Below are 12,274 nucleotides of genomic sequence, written 5' to 3'. Positions count from 1 at the left end.
TTAGCCATTTAAAAGGCTTATCCCATGGAATTAATTGCCCAAGGAATGCTTAACTAGGTCCCAAAATCATCGAGATCCTCTGAAGGAATAATAACGAAGGACTTCTATGCCTTTTCGCTGTGAATATGTTATTCCAAAGGAGAGTGATATCGGGCACACAAATCATTTATCATAATATATTATCCTACATTTCTTTGATATCATCTACTTCCTTGAATAAAAGAGGAAACAATCACTACGCATAGTCAGCTTCTTTGGTTGAAGTGGCAGCGCGGATGAGTTTAGAGCGATCCATGTTTGTTTTCAATACTTGAATAACAGAATTTGCACTCAAGATGAATATCACTGAAATTTTATTGAATAAAATGAATGAATCAATGCATTACTTTATCTGGAATATAAATTTATGTTGACGGATTTCATTAAGGTTTATTTCCGCGTGAAAATCGGGTCCTCACCGACGTCCGTGGAAACTTAAGTAAATCCATTACGATGTGTGGTCGTTGGGAGAGTCGTAATATTGTAGTATGCGTGGATATTCCATCGGAATGCGTTCAATACATTTCGGTCGAGCCGGAAGCTTTGTTTATCGAAGAAGGGCGTCTGAGAAATGCACGAAATGGCTGCTTACAGCACTGCTTATTATTCATTCTCATATTGATAGATTGCGGGCGAACCAGTTCACCTTGGTGCACGCGCCGTCGTCCTGTTGCCAAGTGACCACGACGCGTTTATTGCCATGGTTACACTTGGAAATAATGTGGAAATGATGGCTTGGTCATTTAGAGGACAGCAGCGGGATCGAATGGCCGATTGCTTCTCAATCGGTCAACCAATGAATGAGTGAATCCCACAAAATATTGATGCGTCGAAAGGCTCTGTTTTTCCAAACTTAAGCAATGCTGGAGGCTGAGATTGCTATGCTTACTCAAAGCTTTGGACTTTCATAATTCTATGCGTCAGAATTAGATAACTTGAGCAGTAAAAAAACTGATATCTCACAGAGCGACAAGGAGAACATCATATTAGAATCTCCTCACCTCACATTACGAAGTCTGACAGAAACGGAAAAATTAAAGGGACATTTTGATGGAAAGAATAGATACAGAAATTCATTTTCCCGATCAATAAAGGCGTTTAATAAGTGCAAAGTGGGCTTCTGTCGTCAAATAACTCTAACGCGAACCTTATTTTCCCTTTGGACTTAACAGCGGCTTTCCTAATACCTCCTAGCATGCCTAAATAGCCAGACTAGCGCAGATGAACATAGCCAAGAATAGAAGCATAATAGAAAGGAAAAAAAACTCATTAGTCGCTACATATGGAGCATGTTCTTTTATGGGATGGTGGCTTGGATATTGACAGCAAAATTGAAGGTAAGACTGGAAAGTTTCGGAATGCGGTGTTCCCGAACAACGATGAAGTTACAGGGGATCAACCGAGTAAGTAATGAGGAAGTCAATAGAAGATAAGGAGAAAAAAGAAATCTTCTAAAACTCCTAAAAAGAAGGAATCCTTCGGAAAACTTTTTTTGGCATGATTAGAGGCATGATGTCCCGATGGAGACAACTGTCGAGATAAAAGTGGACGGACAGAACGAAAGAGAAAGGCTTCAGATTAAATACGCGGAGAAAATATAAGAATAATTCGAAAGAGAAGAAATACGAAGCTAAGTAAAGGTAAGCTGACAGGAGAGTTGGTTGGAGAGCTGCGTCAAACCAATCTTTGGATCGCTGACCAGTAATGATGACATGTTATGGAGCACACCATAAGTCACTTGATAGTGAAAAGTGTGGCAAAGGTCGAAGATATATCGCCGCAATGTCGTCGTCTTATGTCATTTCTCCTGCATTTAAGCTCGTGAAAGACATATACATCGTCATATAGCACCCACACGCGATCTCATCTGGTAGCAATAGTAACCTATCCTTTGAAACTAAGCAATCTAATATAAAGGGTTGGACATCGGAGAGCAATAATTTGTTTTAAATTCTATGACTGCTAGATAACCCTCAACAATTGCAGGTAATGTTATATAAAACCATATCAATCGCGTTGTTTACTTTGAAATTCAATCCTCGATTTCTTATCCACGTGAAAAAAAATCCTTAACTCTCCAATGGGCAGGAATGCGTAATCGGCTCTTGAGATGTCAAATCTATAGACGCAGGCTTGGGCGATATCGAAAATTCAATATCGGAATACGATATCATTTAATGTCGATAGTTTTTTTTCATAACTATGTCCAACGATAAATAACGGAACCGATATAATTCTAACCCGATAAAAATATGGACCCGATTATAAATCGATCCCTACAAAAATTACGCCCGATCGGATCCCATAATAAATCGCGCCCGATTGATTGGTCCTACAAGTCAATACAATTACAAGAGAGTATTTAATGAAATGTCTAAAAGGCTGGATGACCAATAAATACGATTGTCATGGTAACTGCAAAGTGCATCCAACAAAATGATTGCGTTGCCACAGCTTATTGATAGAGGACCCCATCGTTATGGACAAAAATACTCCAAATGGTCTCCCTCACCGACTCCTAAAGTACTGCAGATTCCTCCCGAAACAATTTTTATTTATCGCCAATTGTCTTAATGTTGGGTTCTCGGTCAATTTCAATATCACCGAATCCAATGGGTACGTACCTCTGTTGTTCTTTCTCCTTCAGTTTTACTGACTCAGAGAGCCTTCTCATCGGCGCCGATGGAATCGTAGATTGCAATTAATGAGGAGGAGATGGCATGAAGAGAATTCGGACAAACGGCGAGGAGAAACACATTCTCCGTCCATTCAACTCGGCTCTTCGGAAGTCGAACCGTGGTCTCCCGAATGATGTGACCTTAGGAAGGGCACAAGTAATGCGAAGAATGCGTGGGAGATTTTTTTCTTCTCGTTATGAGAATACAGCTGGCACCCTCTGGCTGGACACACTGGGAGAAGACCACTGATGCTCACAGATTATCTTGCGACGACTTATCGGCTGCTCCGAGACTTCCCCTATTTCCCTAATTTGAAGTGACTCTTCAGTCACTTCTGAAGAATACTGAAGAAAACATCGGCCGATTTAGGCTTAAAGTCTTCGAATTCTCCGATTTCTCTCTTCTATCTCAGCATCGAGTAGGACTTCCTTGCTGCTCCAATACTTCAATTCCTCAAATCCTCTCGAAACCAATCAGCCAATACTGTAGAAAACTGAAGAAAACAGCGCCCACCCTTGAAGTCATTCCTCCGAATCCTTCAATTGTTATTCGGTGCTCATTGTTGTGAAATTTATCACTAGAACGACTTCGTACATATTTTAGCGAATATGTCCCTCAGTAACGTTGCGGGGGTGTACGGCGAGAAGGCTCTCTTGAATGGATGGATATTCTATTTGGACAAGCGTTGCAGTGATAATGTCATGAGGTTCAACCACACACTGGAGGACCAAAGCTATGCGGCCTTGCAGTATTGCACCGAAAGCGAGGAATGCGAGGCTCGAGATAAAGAACGGCACGAACACGAACGTGGTCTCGAACTTGAGCAGGTGAGACAGTTCAGCTGCTTGGGCAGAAGACGAGAAGGTGTCCACTTAAGCAGATTCGATTGGCGGACCTCTGAACAGAGAGATCCCTCCCCCTTCTTTGCGCGAGAGAATGAGACAGTTGAAGGAGGCGAGCGCGTCGCGTCCGGCTCCTCTCGTGATTGTGACCGAATGGGTGTCCCGGCGGCAACAGGTGGATCGGAGGGGGGGGTGGGTGTGTAGGTGGCGCTTGGGTGGGTGGGGGAGCGCTCTCTTTAATGCTGCCCCCACCCACCCACTCGATAGGCCGCGCAATAGACACGCTTGCATATTTCCACTGAAACACGCACTTACGTTCGGCAGCATTTTCACGGGCGTGCCCTTTCAAAAATGATTAAATGCCCTTTCCGGGCTTCGAAGTTTTATTCTGTATTTCCGAATGAAAACGACCGCATTCGGAGAGCTATGGGATCTTAAAACTAACTGATCAATGAGTCAATTATTGCTCGAGACAACGAGAAAGCGCGATGGAAATGAACGGTTTCGGCAAAAATGAGCCCTCTAAGTGAGCCGCACGCAGAAGGCGGTCACTTTTTAATTTCCCAACAATGACCGTATTTGCCTATATAATTTCACCCGAATCATTGCCCAAACTTGGAAAAATGTAGAAAAATTCCATTAAGATATATTTTTTATAATTTACCCCTGATTGAATTTGGTTTTTAATGCTTTTCTTTCACCTCATGCTCGGTAAAAACACACCATGAATTTACTTGTCAGTTTAATGCAAAAGGTTTTATGAACTTTTAGATAAAAAATTAAAGTTTTTTCGTTGTAACGAAGGTGCCTTAAATGAACACTGCAATCGCTCAATAAGTATATGAGAATATAATAGGGACAAATTAAGTGCGACCGTCCTCTTCTTTACGGCGTCCAAATGTCAAAAAGGCGCTTGAGTTCCCAGATTTGCATTTTCGGTGGAGGGGGGCTTATCCCAGTCCACGCCCCCTTTATAGCTTCAGCATTTCGCCGCTGCCGCCACATGGCGCCCCTATCGCAGTCTAGGCACGTGCGGCTCATAGTCACGTGGCTCGCAGCGTGGATTATTACATGCATCGTGCGTCTGGGGGACAGGGGGGTCGATGGGAAAAAAAGTGAATAGCGGCGAGCGAGAGTGAGGGAGACAGATTCCAATTCTCTTCCCCCACCCCCACCCCAACTTCCAATTGCTCCCACTAAGCGATGTCCTCCTCATCTAGGGAACTCATACACACGCGCGAGACAGACAGCCTTCTGCTGAAAAGCTGGGCCGCCCGTGACTCGTCGATTAAAACAAAATCACGTGCACGCGGCGTGCCGCAACCCTCGCGCCGAATCCGAAGCCCCCTCAGCCCCCCCCCCCCCCCCCCCCCCGTCTCTCACGCCCTCCATCAGATTTTATTAATTTCGAAGCGACCGCAAGCCCATCGCTTGTGTCAATATTTTAAGTCCGCGATTCCCAGAAGTGCGTATTAATTCCAGCCACCGAAATGTTCCACGCGTTTTAAGTTGCCCACGCCACGGCGCGCCGGAGTCCGGAACCGAAGTCGACCTGATCGAAGCGGAATCGGAGAACGATCGATTACTAATATTTAAAAATTGGGGTCGTGGATGCGTTCAGAACTTTTATTTAGAATAAAAATCTCTAAGTAGAATGGTAAGGTATGAATCACTTGGCGGAATTACTTACTTTTATCTACGTTAAATAATAGGCTGAAATCAGATCCCGCGATTTTGTTGAGTAAATATATATAGCCAATATAAAGAAAATCCTTTAAAATCCACGCAACTAAAGAACAATAAATACACATCAAAATTATAGTATCTATTTTTTATCATCAAGTAAGCAATCCATTGGAGTGAATCCATAGCCTGAAATTGGTTAATTTGAGAAAAATCGCAGCAGGGGATTTTTCGCGATATTTATTCTTTTTTGACCCAATATATATTTTTAATCTGCCATTAAAGTATGAAATCAATGCGGCATATTATGCGAAAGTTACTTGAGAATGTCATGCTGAGTTTCAACTTCCTTGTAGGGAGAAAAGTTTTGAAGAGGATTTGGCTAGCATTTTACGATTTCAGCCCGCTGTGCACCGTCTAGGCAACGGGATTCTAAACGAACTGAAGCAATTGATTATTAGTTAATTTTAATTAATTTTGTTGAAGTTTGTAGGATTAATAATGAATAAAACTTTGCTTTAGTCCACAGAATGTATTACACGCACCGATCAGGGCTCTAACACTTCGCACTAGTCCTTTAAACATTTTTCACCAGACAATAGCGGCAGTAAGTGTTGAAACTGCGTGTTATAATTTTTTGTGGAATAAAACCGAGTTATTTAATTTTAACTATGAAATTAAAGACTTAAGTATTTACAACTTCTCCTGTACATTGTCTAAAAGGCTTGCTTATGAACGAGTATTTCATCGAGACGAAAGAACGGCCGGTCATTCACTAACTTTCTTCAAATGAACTAATTTCGTTCTCCCGGTCGACGAAGGCGCCAGACTGCGTCGAAACTCTTCCGTGCATTTGAAGAGTCTCCGTGTGTGTATGCATTTCTCCCTTCTTGCGTTTGCTGCGTGCGCTTGGAGAGAGTGGACTTTTAATTGCGGTTCCACGTGATAAAGGCGGACTTCCGACCGCAGCAGCAGCCAGCGGATAAGAGAGTCAACGGCACGGGAAGCGAGCTGCGGTTGCAGTGCTGCAACGTACGAGACACACCGCGACACAGTACCGCGGGAATCGATCCCCGGCACTGCAAATAAGAGTTTGGCTGCGCACGGGGAAAACGAGAGCGCTCCACGTGACGACAGCGGTGAGCTGCTTCGGTGCACGCCTCCACGTCAAATCAGCAGCGATTCAATTGGCCTAGGGGGCGCGTGCAATGTACAGGCTTGGTAAACAAGGATTTCAGATAAGCTAAATGCAAATTCGGGCGAACGGTAAGGGGCAGAGTCACAGTGATTGATCACAACAAGATGAGAGCGAACCGATGGAATGAATGCCATCGATGAAACACTTCAATGGAGAAATCCACGGCGAAGAAATTCGCAAGCTAAAATTTCAGCGAAAATAAAATAAATAACACACCCGCAATAATACGTTTGAATCCTTGCATTCTTTTCAAGAAAACATGTTATTTTTCCTTTTCGCTGTAACATTATTATTTCTTGACATCTCATTAATAATCTATGCGGAGAAAAAAATTAAAATCCCTTATCTGTTTACGAGTGAAGTGTGATATTCCAAATTTGAACGCTCTGGAATTTAATTTATGTATTAATTATATTTTCAGTTTTTCTCGTATCCCGTGGTTCGCATCCACTTATGCTGCAGTTTTGCCTAAACATGGCACTCGCCATAGCATTACATACCTTTCCATCATTCATGGCCACTCGCTGTTTGAACGGAGCACTCCAGACGAGTAACATTTCGATGGAATTATCCAGTATATCATCGTTTCACATGTTCTATGGTTCGGTGTTTTTTGGGACGTCTCATTCAAGATTTGGCGTTTATTATGGCCGGTTCCAAATTGGTTTTTTCCAGTTACATCCGATTCCTATTTTTTCTAAAGAGAAATTTAGAAAGTCTGGAGTGTTTTTTTCATCCTGAGTGATTGACCATCAATCATCATGAGAGTGATATTTGAATGACCTTTGAGGTTATTGCGACGGACTGACAGAAGTAGGTGCGCAAGACGCGAGCGTTCTCCATTACCCGAACGGACGATGAAAAAAAACATTCCTGCCACCTCACGCCCCTCTGTCTTCGTGCGACCACTTGTCACCTGCGGGCGAGTATCTCTCTCACTCATTTCGATTTTCGGCCAAATCGGAGACCGTATCGGCCCAAATCCTGAAGCGAACCGTCCACGACACCTTCAGGCACCTCGCAGATTTCACCATTTATTCCAAAGAGTGCGACAACAGGGTCATTCGCCCACACCCGTCATCTCAACTTTTAGGAAAAAAAAATGTCGGTACATGGAAGGGAGAGACATAACAACGAAAAAATTCGTCCACATTCAACCGTTCTCTCATTAACCTTAAAATGAGAAAGCGCGGAAGTTGGCGCCAACTTTTGATGAACACAAGAATACGAAACGTGGTGCTGCCGAAGAATGCTGAAGATGAAATGGAACACTCGAGTAATCATGAGGAAATGGCATGAGAGATGGAAGAAAAGGCAGGCCTTCTAAAAGCCCTTGGATAGGAAGACGGGTAACTCAATCGATCACGTCATGAGGCGTGATTTAGACAATCGTCTAATGAAAAGAGGGCGGTTGAAAAGGTAATGGAAGGTCCACAATGGATTGCTTAGGACACGTTTGTAAGGAAGTAAACTGGAGGAAAATCATGAGTGAGATAAGGTCAGCTGAAAGCAGAGCGGAGAGCTGCGTCATACAAATCGGACTCGGATTTTTGACTTATGATGATGACGATTACGTTTCAATCACGCTAATTCCACATTCTCCGATCGAGTTAATTTTAAGAATGGGTCTCCTCAATGTGGATACGGCTCCCTGGAGGAAACTAGGACCGTAAGATTGGCAACCAAAGAGGCAGGCACGCGCATGGCATAAATTCGCACTAGAAATGAATGTGTGGTGGTGCTTCGCTCTTTCGTCGTACCTTTCGAGACGATTGCTGACACTCACGTCGGAAACCGAAAGCAAGAGCCTATCCCATGGGCGACCTCCTACTGCGTTAGGCCCATAGAAACTCGCAGAAAAAAAAGAAGGATCCTTTAGCGGACGTTCGAAGATAGGCGGAGGCGGAGCTTTCTCTGCCCGCAGCACTTGTGGGACTCGCGGAATGGATGGGTGTGTTGCGAAATAATTATAAATCAGCACTCACCTCATTCTTCATACCAATCTACCACTCACGAAAATCCGGATATTTCCTCCGTGGTGGCAGTGCACCTGATCATGACGCAGAAGCGCTGAAACGCGTTATACTCGTTTAAAAACCTAAGTAGACATTGCAAAATCTTTTTTATTTATCCTCATAGCGTGTTCCACGGCATCTCGCCTGACACCGTTGAATCTCTAATATGACGTTGCATATATCATTAACGGGAACATTTTCAGGAATCCTTTTCGCTTCATTGTTTTATCCATAGTGGTCAACTGAAGAAGGAGCGACGTATTCCTCCTAACGTTGGAACGTGGAGACATATGGCGTGCGATTTTAAGCCCGTGCATTCAGAAAACTTTGGCAGTCTCGGCTTATTACAGCAAAATTAATTATTCAATTAACACGCTCTCTTACGGGAAACGCAAACAAAGACCAATTGGCTTTTTCTGTCTCCACGTCGAAGCACTAACTCCAAGCACTAAACCGCTCATCCGTAAACCTCTCTTTGTGAAACTAGTGTATGACTTCCTCATCATGAAGCAATGTTTTATCAGGCAACAAGAAACGAAATATTCCCCTTTATTTATTATTTCCCACGATTTAGGAGCAAGCAAAGACCCATATAAATTATGACTGTGAATAATTAGTGATTTCTTTCTATTAGTGTTTTTAATAATATTAAAAAACGAGATTCTGCAGTCGGTACAGAGTGCATTTAAATGGGTTTACCTAAAGTAACGGCTCACTTGGTGAGTCACTTTGGCGAGATAAACTATAATTAGGGCTGGTGACAAAGTTTCAATCGTCATTATATAATCTATCAAATTCATAATTTTCGATGCTATTTCGAACGATTTGAAGAAGTCTAATATGTTATCCTGGACTAAGCTACACGCAAGTGAATTTCATTCGTTTATGGCAGGAGCAGTTCCTTTCCCTGGACGACCATCTTCTTCGAGAATTTCTCTTTGGAAGTGTGCGAAGGCCTCACGCGGAGTTCGAATCCGAGACCCCTGGATCAGCAGCCAAGCACTCTGCCCACTAGTCTTCCACGTCCCCACTCTACCCTTGCCATTTAATTGACATTCGTCTTCCGTAGGTTTCCTGACATTTTGCAGCTGAATGTGAATGAATTTCTCGCGTGATCTCTTGCCGGTATGGTCTTCTATCAAAGCGCGGATCATGGTGGTGGCAACTGATCCCACCGCACAAGGCACTGCATCATCGGAGCAGTTGGCGGCCCTGACCCGTGCGCGAATCTGCCGCGCAGTGACTTGCGCGCGCGCGCTGACCTCTTTCCCTGTGGACGCGATGACTCTGCGATGCCCAGTCCTCAATGACACGGCCAATGACCGCAGCAGCAGCATCGATTCGAAAGATGCCAGAATTATCAACGGATTCAACGGGTTATTCCCTCGGGAAGGAGCACCAAGGATGGGCGAGAGACAATTGGGTCGAATATGCAAAATCAAATGATGAGCGATTTTCCCGTAGAATTGTTAAGCTGAAGAGTTCTTGAACCTCCGCCCGGGTGATGGAGTCCCTGGCTACCCAAGTTTCGACGGAAGAGTTATCCATCGTGATGAGGGATTCTCATACCGTTTGAAGAGTCTGTGCGCTGTCTGTGTTTCATTTCGGAGCTGATTGGTCGTTTCGTTTTATGATCAGGCTCCAGACTTTGCTTCGGTGGATTCCTTCGTCACAATTTCAAAGTCCCCTTTCACCCGAGTTCTGAGATGGGGCATCATCATCAGCAGTTCCCTGACAGGCCAATCTGGTACAAATGCTTGTGCTATCTATTGTTTTCGGAGTGTATTCAAATCTCTCTAACTAAAATAAACGAAGATTTCATCGAAATGGAATGGACTTCGTCTGTACGGGAAAGGCATGGTGCAGATTTCCACTACAACAACTTTTAATTTTACCCAAGTTTCCCTTTCAATGCAAAACCATTATCAGATTAGGAATAGTTTCAAGTGTAGCCAATGAGGTAGTTCATACCGACCCGGAATGATAATGCATTAACAAAATTCGTTCGAAGGAATGGAAAGATAAGTCACAACAAAACAAAACCTTCCTCATTCAGCCCTTCTCTCTTTAGTGAAACTTAAAATTTACGCTTAAATTGCAGACCACTTTTCATGGATTGGTGACGCTATTTCAGTTACGGCTCATTTCCTCGATCGGCATGAGCCTTTTCCCAAGGTTTCCAAATGGCACGATAGTTTCACGATGCCCGTGCTCAAAACCGAGGAGTTGCAGAGACGCGGTGGCACGCTTGGTATGAGTTGGTGACGACATCAGCTCACTTGCGACAGGAACGTCTTTCTTTCGGAGTGGTTGCCGTCGGATCGAAAAATGGAGAATTACGAGTCCTATTGTGTCAAGGCTCTCGGGTCGCAATGTCCAGTTTGCTAATGTTTGAGCACAAGGTAGAGTTCGAGTACGGAACTCAACTGGTGTGTTGAATTTTGTTACTCGAATGCCATCATCTTTTTGTCTGATCGCTGGTGGACTATAGATCGAATTTCATCGTCTCCAAACATAGGAGGCTAAGTATCCTCCTGCAGTCTCAAGAGAGTGGTTTATGGAATGTCGCGAATTCTCGCTCGTCGGAAATGGAATGAAACTCGTTCTCAAGAATGTCCGAACTAGGATGAGAAACAATCGCGGCCGGATATTAACTTCCGATAATCTTCGAAGCCAGACAGCTGGAGTCTGTGAACGACTCTTTAAATTAGCACTCTTTCTTAACTTATCTAATACATTTTGAAATCGTAATACATTTTACGCAATAATGATTATGAACGATGAATGATAGCCTCGTTCTCATTGTATTATTTCTGTTTCGGGTCGTATGTGAAGAATCAAGAGACTCGTTTTTTTTTCAATTGTTTAATCTTTTCTTAGTCGTTGAGCTAGTCTCGGCGAATGATCGACGCCTTTAACTCTTATTCGGAATAAGTTGAACGCGAAGTCGCGATCTCCTCATTCCTCCTCCTCTCCGCTCCTCCTCTGCCTCGGGAGCCGCCCCTCATTCCTCATTTGTTTCCATTCTTGGGATAGATTCCTTCCGTCGATGAAAGGTTCTCCCCGAGCGAGTGAATCAGCCACATTTGTAATGTCGCCATCGATTCATGAAAAGTGAGCGGCGATTTTCGCGTTTCTATTTTTACATATTCAAGATAGAATGGCTGAACGAGGACGATTTTTTCCTCAGAACTGGTCCTTTCATCCTCCGAATGTTTGCATGGAAGTGCGATTTCGGGTCCGAGTGAAACAGGGCTCCATTGTTATGTCCGAAATCCACTCCGAGCATACTTCATTCCAACTGACCAGCAGGTTCTCGTTTCCGCATTTCCACGGGGCTCTTCCTTCTGTTTTCCCGGGGGTCCCACACCCGCCTATTGCATTCTGGGAGCTAAGAGCGGATTTCGAAATGCACCTTGGGCACACATCCTCGACGCCCTCAGCTTATGCAACGCACTATCGCAAACGGAGCGCTAACGAGGCCACAATGTATCGAGAGTGGCTTGTTGCCAATATGGTGGCATTTCATGATTTAATCACCCGCCATTATGTTATGCAAAAGCGTATCATATGCAAAAATGGGTCGCAGTTCAAATTTCCAGCCAACAGCGTTGAACACAAGATATCATAACCTTTTGATTCTTAATCTTCCACATCAGGAGACGCGATGGTCTGGTGAAAATAATCTTTGAATAAGGAACCGGGAAAGGGGAGCCGTAGATGAATTTTTAGCCAACACAAAGAATATATTACTGCAAAATGCAAATGTTCTGTAATTTTGAAGTGAATATTATTGCAAAATGCTATGGCCCTAACTTT

The 12,274-nt window shown here is 43.7% G+C and overlaps 1 protein-coding gene across 2 annotated transcripts in view; it reads right to left on the bottom strand.

Annotated features, from left to right (window-relative positions):
* The window catches only part of LOC124173221 (sodium-dependent nutrient amino acid transporter 1-like), a 64,363-nt gene that overhangs the window by 34,870 nt on the left and 17,219 nt on the right, over window positions 1-12,274 (bottom strand). Inside the window, exon 1 of one of the 2 annotated variants that reach the window (XM_046552761.1) lies at window positions 2,664-3,346. The exons of the other annotated variant lie outside the window; for it this stretch is intronic. The gene's annotated coding sequence lies outside the window, so the exon portion shown is untranslated. Of the gene's footprint in view, window positions 1-2,663; window positions 3,347-12,274 lie in introns of those variants that run through there. 2 annotated transcript variants of the gene reach the window in all.

This window comes from Ischnura elegans, chromosome 1 (assembly GCF_921293095.1).
Source record: "Ischnura elegans chromosome 1, ioIscEleg1.1, whole genome shotgun sequence".
NCBI classification, from domain to species: domain Eukaryota; kingdom Metazoa; phylum Arthropoda; class Insecta; order Odonata; family Coenagrionidae; genus Ischnura; species Ischnura elegans.
This window is presented reverse-complemented; position numbering and strand designations above follow the sequence as displayed.